Source organism: Heptranchias perlo, chromosome 35, assembly GCF_035084215.1.
Source record: "Heptranchias perlo isolate sHepPer1 chromosome 35, sHepPer1.hap1, whole genome shotgun sequence".
In the NCBI taxonomy this organism is placed as follows: domain Eukaryota; kingdom Metazoa; phylum Chordata; class Chondrichthyes; order Hexanchiformes; family Hexanchidae; genus Heptranchias; species Heptranchias perlo.
In genome coordinates, this window is record NC_090359.1 from 25,996,038 (window position 1) to 26,004,265 (window position 8,228).

The 8,228-nt window shown below is 37.7% G+C and overlaps 1 long non-coding RNA gene across 1 annotated transcript; it reads left to right on the forward strand.

Annotated features, from left to right (window-relative positions):
• The first annotated feature begins 2,732 nt into the window (after positions 1-2,732).
• On the forward strand, positions 2,733-5,693 carry LOC137302192 (uncharacterized). Its single transcript, XR_010958436.1, has 3 exons — positions 2,733-2,923; positions 4,464-4,496; positions 5,436-5,693. It is a non-coding gene; the product is annotated as an uncharacterized lncRNA (long non-coding RNA).
• The last annotated feature ends 2,535 nt before the right edge of the window (positions 5,694-8,228 follow it).

An 8,228-nucleotide genomic window follows, 5' to 3' on the forward strand; every position in this document is an offset into this window, starting at 1 on the left:
AATATGCTACGAGGTTGATGGATAACAAGGAGGCCTGTCCCTTTACAAAACCTTTCTGCAGAAACCTGGAAACTTTCCATTCTCACTCTTGAAAGTGCTTCCTTTCTTCATCCCCACTCCTAAAAAGTATCCATCATTTGTTTTTCCCTACTGTGGTTTCCAGGCAAGTGCAGCAGAAATCTTTTTTTTTGCAGTGCAATTTTTATTCCAAAACAGTGGGCTAAAAAATTCTAACTTTTCTAGTATAAGTTTGCACTTTTTTTTGGAATAAAAATTAAATTTTTTGTCAGGTAAAACACCGGCTTTAAAGTCTTTGCAAGGAATGGCCTTACTTGGAATCTGTTGAGCATGGAACATTTGATGTCTTCCACCAGATCACAGCTTTACTTTGTGCAAATTTTCAAGTACAGCTCTGAAACATTTCTTGGGAATACCTGAAGGAAAGAACATTTATCCTGTGCTTCAGGTGGAACATATCTGCCCTCTACCCAATATGATGCCACTAGTGCAGTGAAAGTTCATTACTAAAGCTGACCACACTCAAGGATACTAGCACCCAAATAGAAGATGGCAGGCCTGTTGGTTGGATAATTGACTGCTGGTCATAGTTGGACACTACTATCCCACTCGAGTGGAATTGGCTTTAGTAACAAACAACTCTTACTATACTGGTCACATGAGGTCAGGGAGGGGATAGGCAATTTTGAGTACGGTACACTTGGGAGAGAAGGAGGACTGAAGAATGTACTGGTTATCTGAAGTAGGTGAAGGAAAGGAGATGTTTCTCGGGCCCAAATGTAGAAAAATTTCCTTTAACAAGGTTAACAAATCGTTTTCCCATTTTGAAGGTAGCTATTCCCAAGTAGCTGTTTGGGAATGCAATGACTAGTCTGCTTCAGAGACCTCCTTTGGCAAATAGTTGCAAGTCAGTCGCTCTGCATAAGTTCTCAAAGTGAGGCAGGGTGCCCATAAAGCAAGCCTCCATTCTGATCACTGTTGTAAGTAACCATTATCGGTTTCTTCACTTTGCATCACCTGGTAAGAGTTGATGATTACTGTTGCATTTAAATTGTTACATCAGGTGCGTACAATGTTTTTGTTAGCAGGAATATTTTAGACAGCATTGGGTATCTAGGAAACTTGGTTCAGAACTGCACGGTTAGTTATGAAGACTTGAAGATGGTGGCAGTGGAGAGCATGGCTGAGATCTGAGATTTGTTGATCAGATGCATGACTATATCTTTGAGGTTTCATTCAACTGAAGCTAGTTTTAAAACTATTTTTCGAGGAGAGAAACTTCAATTGGCAAGTGCACAGTTTGCTCCAGCGCAGTGCCTCAGAATGGTATAACATAAATTGATTTCCTAAAGGCAATCTCCTGATCTTAGTCATGCAATCTGAGACAGGGGTGAGGTGGTGTAGAGTGGAGATTACACATTCCTTTCCTACCTGAGAGAAACTGAAAATTGGAGGTCAAGTTGCCTTATGCAATTCCTAATGACCAGTGGTATTGGCAGAGGTTTCAGAACCGGTCACCTGCTCTTCCTTTCTTTTTAGTCGGTTACTAGTGTATTTCGTGGAGCATAAAAGTTGAGAAAATATAAATCGCTTTTTAGAAGGAAGCTTTTTGAGTTAGGTGAGCTTTGACAGTGGAAACATTCCCTTTTTAAAAAAAAATAATGTTAACTAAGGATAGGAGGTGGCATCGTGTCAAAAAATGATGCAACACGTTTGTACAAATCGGATAACTAAAGTCAAATCTGGAAATGTAGCAGTCGTTTGCTTTAGAAAATGGTGGCAGCATATTCAGAGTTCAGTCCTCTAATTGGCTGTTCTGCTCTGTGTGTTGGCTTCATTTGATGAGCAGTAGGCTCGAGGCGACCATTGCTGTCTAGCATTCCCACAATTTTATTTTTTGATAGTTTTTGGTATGTTTGCTTTTGGTTGAATGTATAGTTGCTTGACTCTGTTCTAACCTGTATTTCTGGGGATGTTCAATTGGGTATACAAAAGAAAAGTGCAGACAGAGTTCTTGTGGCGGAGAGGTTTAAAAATGATCAAGTACCATCGCATTTAACCCTGATACACGATTTTGTGATTGTATAGCAAGAACAATGTTTTCTTTGACCTTGTATAAATTCCTTGGTGTTGGGCGCCTTCTGGTAGTTTTATTTTGTGTTATTTTGTTTTTCGATGTTTGGGTGAAAGGGGGTAGGGTGTGTATTCAGCCTCCTCTGTCTCCCCTTGATTCAGAAAAAAATGTAGTTTTGCATTGGCAGCAGCAGATTCACCAAGCAGCATGGTGCCACTGCTTATTTTAACACCATTTTAGAGGGGGGGGGGAAATCAGGAAAATTAAAAAAAACACACTGAAGTAAGCATTTGATTGTACATATTTTCTAAATATGGTGAGAAAAAAGAAAGCAGATGTTTAAAAACTGACCCTGTGCCAAGGAGCTACAGAGGAAGAAAATCTAGGTCGGCAGTTTGCTGTACTAACCAGGATAGCAGCCACTTGGCAAGGTTACAAGGCAGTCAGAGACGTTAGCTTTGGCGCAATTTTAATACATGCAAATACAAATTTTTTATTCTTTAACAACAAATCCCCCAGACTTGAGACTTCGCACATGTTTTCCTTAGGCATAGAGGCTTGCACTGAATTTTTTTTAGATTTTTCCCTGCTCTAGAAAATGTGCAATTTGAGTGTAGAAAGTTGCGCAGGGGGAACTGAGCAGTCTTTTTTTTCACCCTTTACAATTGCTCAGAGGTTGTGCTAAGGATTTTAGGTAGGAAGGTTTCTGGGGGGCGAATCAGGAACAAAAAAAGGTTCGAATTTGCCAGGTAGACATTTCCGAGGTGGGGAAAATGCTTTTCAATGATTTTTGGCTTTGAAATGTTGGAGCTCGACGAGGTTACAGGCAGAGTGAGTTGTTTTTTATATCAGAGTCTTTTGGTAGTGGTCACAGTGCATGCTCAGGGCCATCCGCATCAGGGTTTAAGAAGGAGGGAAAAAAGGCTATTTTCGGGTTCGAAAATAATTTCTTTTTATCATGTTTATGATTTTTGATCTTTAAAGTAGATTATCTGGACGAAAAGGAGGATAATTTTTCACTAATTGGTAATTTTTCAGGCTTTTTCGAATCCTCACTGTTTTTTGCACCCTTACTGTGCAGCCTGATGCAACTCACTAGCTCCATTGCTGCTGACGTTTCAAGATTTTTTTTCCCGAAAATATTCAGAATAATTCATTGGGGGTTTATTGTAACAGATTAATGAAAAAACATTGCATTTAGGGGGTAAAGAAAATTACTTTTTATTGCAGTAATTTTTTTGTGAAGACTTCTGGAAGAAAAAGCTTTATTTTTGAAAAAAACGTGTAATTTTCGTTCAATGAAATTAAAATTAATTTACTTTTTAGATGCATTTGTAAATTCAGCTACAATCGTAACCTTAATAAAGATCTTAAAATGTAGAGTTTTAATGAGAAAAATTGGGGCTTGACTGGTGTAAGGCATAAATTAAGTGGGAATAGATTTCTGATATATTTAAGGAAAAGCAAAGTTTGGGACCGATAAATAGGTATCGCTTTTTAAAAAAGGTCGATTAATGTTTGAAATGAGCTAAAAATTGAAGAATTTTGTTAGGGCGTGGCAATCCCTTAAATACTGCATTATATCCTTTAGAAATGTACTGTAGGGTAGCTTTTTACAAGTAATTTTGTTTGCAGTACCTGCATAAAATAAACTTTGATCGTTTTTAAGAAAATAATTTTCTGCTCTCCCCCAATTTCATATTTTCTTTTCTTTTTTTCCCCCCCAAAAAGACTTGTTTTCAAAGCTTATTTTTGTATTTAATTTTAACTTAACAATTTAAAAACAAATGAATAATTGCAGTTGCCTGGCCAGTAGTCACTTAAAGTTCTTTTTGAGGCGTTTATTTGAAGCTATTTTTTGGCTGGAGTGTTGGATGCAGAAAGTGACTTATGATAAGGCAGACATTTGCTGAGCCGCCATTTTGTCCAGAGCAGCAGATCTGCCAGGTTCAGCAGACCTCCAGCTCTACCCTGTTAGTGCAGCAGATTACTACGTTGCTTTAATTAGTCCTATTTTTAAATTTGTAATATTTTTTGATAATTTTTAATCATAGAAGTTGCCCGTGTCCGTTTCCTTTCTGTTTCGCTATTTGGGTATCTTTTTGTCTTGGTACAATTTGTTTCGAGTAGAAAAATTGTCCGATTGATTAATCTTGATGAATAACTACCACTCAAATTTATTTGTTTCTTTCTTTCTCTGTTCTATTTCGATAGGTGACAAGGTATAATTGTGCCTGATTTTTATATTTGATTTGTGCACGTGGTTTTAAAACTTCATTTTAACCTAAATTCTTGATTTAGTATTTCAAATTGCATTTTAGGTAACAAAATCACTGAAAAGTAACAGCTGTTTTTCTTCTTTTCTTCCCAGCACTCTGCAGTACTTCAGTATTTGAACATACAGGTGGGTCCCTTCTATCTTCTGTTAGCACTTTGTGAAATACAGTGAAAAATATTTAATATTTGCCAAAACACTTTCTTCATATCTGCTTTGACAATAGGTGCCGTTTTGTAATCACGTAAAACCTGGATCATCTTTAAGTGCAGATTTTTTTCCCCTCTTGTCCTTATGTTAGTGTTTGGTTGGAATTGTTCAAAATAATTCTTTTTTAATATAGTACACTGTTTATCCTAATTGAATTGTTTTCTAAATCTGTTGTAATATTTGTTGCTCAACCTGACCAAGTATGTCAATGTTCATTTTGTTTTTTAAATCCTGTGGTTCATAAATCTTAACCAAAGTCTGTTAATCTAATGAGCAATTCTAACTCCCTGTGAACATTCACAGGGGCTTGTTCAACTGGTAACACTTACGAATTTAAATATCAAATCTTGTACTGCATCCTAAAAGTACAAAACTGCTGACTATTTCTGAAGAAAAGACATCCGAAGTTTCTTCCTTTCATACTCCTGAAGGGAGCTGCTAGAGGGATGGTACTATCTTCTGTTCTTAATAAATAATTTGTGATTGTATTTATGTGCAAGATTTCATGGAGTTTAAAGATTCACAGAAATGCCTGCAGAGCACCAAAGAAAATTGGTTCTGTCTTATTAAAACCAGTAGAAATCAATTTATCTTAATGCTACAGTTAGCCTCCACATTATTCAGGTCGCAGGAATATTTCAAGCAATCCATGTTTATTTTCCTTTGCCTCGAATTTGTATATAAATTCATGGTCCTGTATATTCCGAATGCATAATAGGATTCTGCCATTGACCACTAATCTATTGGTGAAACCTCCTCACTGATCATTAAAGCTCTGAGTTGATGAGACGGTGATATCTGCTTAATATTACATTTGGAAACCAACAACTGACTTCTTTCATTGCTTGCCCTATTCAGCTCAATCTGTCATCACTTGCATCCATTTCATTAAACACCGCATAGTGGAATATGGAACATGTATGAAAATATGTATCTACATGCATCACCTCCTTCTCTTCCAGTCCTTCAACTTGAGCGAAACAGCTTGGGGTCACTTCCTTCACCAACTACACTCGAGTGCGGCTGTAAGGTGGCAGACGGGCACATTTCTGCAAGGTGGGGAGTTAGTCCCACTGAGGATTTCAGTTCATTTTGAATAAACATGCCTCCACATATTGTGATCGTTGTGCTTTGCAGTGTTTTAGAGCGTTACAATTTTGAAGACTGTTCATAAATATTTTCTAGTACATTGATCCTTAGAAAGAAACCCCCTAAAACACCATGCAGAGAGAAAAATGCAAAAAAAACCCCAGCATGTCAAAAGCTTGCGGCTAGGAGTTGGGAGCTCCTCAGTGATTTTTTTTTTAGGTTGTGGGGGTGAGGAGGGTAGTTATGAGAGAAGGGAGGTGACTTAGAATCATAGAGTGATACAACACAGAAGGAGCACATTTGGCCCATGCCGACCTCGTGAACCTTCCAAAGTTTTGGGAATATTCTGGTAATGTCATTCTCAGTATGATGAAGATGCTCAAAATTGTAAGATTTAAGTTTTACTCACTTTCTAAGGTTGTTTCCCATAGTAACAATGATGGGAATGCAAGTTTCTTTTTAATGTGTTCTGTACAAAGTGTACAAATATTTCATTGACTCCCACTGTTTGACGTGTAGCTATTCCCAATGGATAGTATTCGCCTAGTTCAAATCCATTTTACAGGGTTTTAATAAAATGTATGTAACATTCATTTTATTATGTAAATTGTTTTTGTTAAGAAATGTTAATTCAGTTTAGCTTGTTAGCTTAAAAAACAAAGCCATGTTTCTCTTTCCTATTAACGATACATTCTCTGGATTAGTCATCTATTTTTCAGGAATATAAGTGACCAATTTAATTTTTTTCGTGTGAAAGCTTTATCTGCATGAACGTTCAACATGATTTACTGATTGCTCAGGGGTTTCACTGCCAAGATTTGTAGGGCTATAATAAAGGTAACGTCCGTCAAAATGTCCAGGTCTGAATAAATAACAAAATCAAAAGCAAAATACTGCGGATACTGGAAATCTGAAATAAAAACAGAAAATGCTGGAGAAGCTCAGCAAGTCAGGCAGCATCTGTGGAGAAAGAAACGGAGTTAACATTTCAGGTCGAAGACTTTTCGTCAGAACTGGAAGATATTAAAAAAAGTTAAAGTTTTTAAGCAAGTACAGAGCCAGGGAAAGGGGAGGAGGAGGAAAGAACTAAAGGGAAAGGCCTATGATAGGGTAGAGGGTACGAGTGATTAAAATACAAAAGGGATGATGATGGCAAGGAAGGTGGTAATGGGACAGGTTTTCGGTCAGCTAGTGCTGGTAATGGTTCTGCTGCCATTTACAGCTACTCCTGATCAATCTTTTGTTTCTTAACCTGTCCCATTACCACCTTCCTTGCCTTGCACCATCATCTCTTTTGTCATTTAATCACTCGTGCCCTCCACCCTATCACCGTCCTTCCCTTATGTTCTTTCCTTTCCCTGGCTCTGTACTTGCTCAAAAACTTGAACTCTCTTAACTTCCAGTTCTGACGAAAGGTTTTCGACTTGAAATGTTAACTCTCTTTCTCCACAGATGCTGCCTGACATGCTGACCTTCTCCAGCCCTTTGTGATTTTATTTCTGAATAAGTAACACTTCCTCAAAGAAGTAGTTTTCATCGATTAGCTGTGCTTTATGAAATGTAGTACTTTTTTTATGTAAAAGTCTTCCCCTCGGGCTAGTGGGAGCTCTGTAGGACGTGCGACCTTCACAAGTAAAGGAAAGCATGGTGTGCAGGACACGGTAAGTATCAACCCTTAGAATTACGGTTTGATAGAAACAGGGATAATACAGGCTATGCTTTACATTTTCATGTAGTACTGATGCTTTTCATGTATTCTGTCATGGTTATGTTTTGTAATGCACTTAAGTTTGGGCGACTTTGCCGTGTGTAGTTTATGCCCATAGCAGGGTACCTTGAAGAAAGCCTCATTTCTCTAACCTGAATAATCTTCCTCAAATTTTCTATTAAAAGATGTCAGTGCTTCACATTTGTTTCCCTGCTGATTTAAGGTACAGGAGGCAATTGGAAGGTTCTGGCAAATTATCGAACGGTATATTGAAGGATGATGATTTTTGGCAAGGTGGGCTTAAATGGTGGTATCTACAGTGAACACATGGTCTATAGGTGCCATAATCTGACGGAGATGGTTCTTGTAGCAAAACTCTTGAGTGTATACATTGGGGATTTCAGAGTCTTGCATTACTATTAAATCCTTGGAAAATGTAGCCTTGAATAGTTCCCTTTAAGTTGAGTTACTGCATTTAGTTAACAGGAGTGAACATCAAGGGTGTACTTTGAATTTTTATGCACTTGACAAACATTCACTAAACAAATAATGTAACTCATCTTTGTTCTGGAGTAAGTATTTTATATTTTCTATCTTTTTCCAAATCCCAGTTCTTCCTATTAACCATTGTGCACTATTACTTGACCAAGAGAATGAGCAGGTTATAGCTTCCTGGACCTGTAATTGCCCGTTAGGAGGGACACAACAGTGGACTAGTTTGGGTTGTTGCTTTCTCTGATTTGTTCCCATCCTGCCCACCCTACCTCCCCCAGCCTCTACTCAGTGTTGTACATCACCCCCAAAAATATACAGTTGAGATTGGAAACTTGCTATATGGGTAATTACTAGTGCCA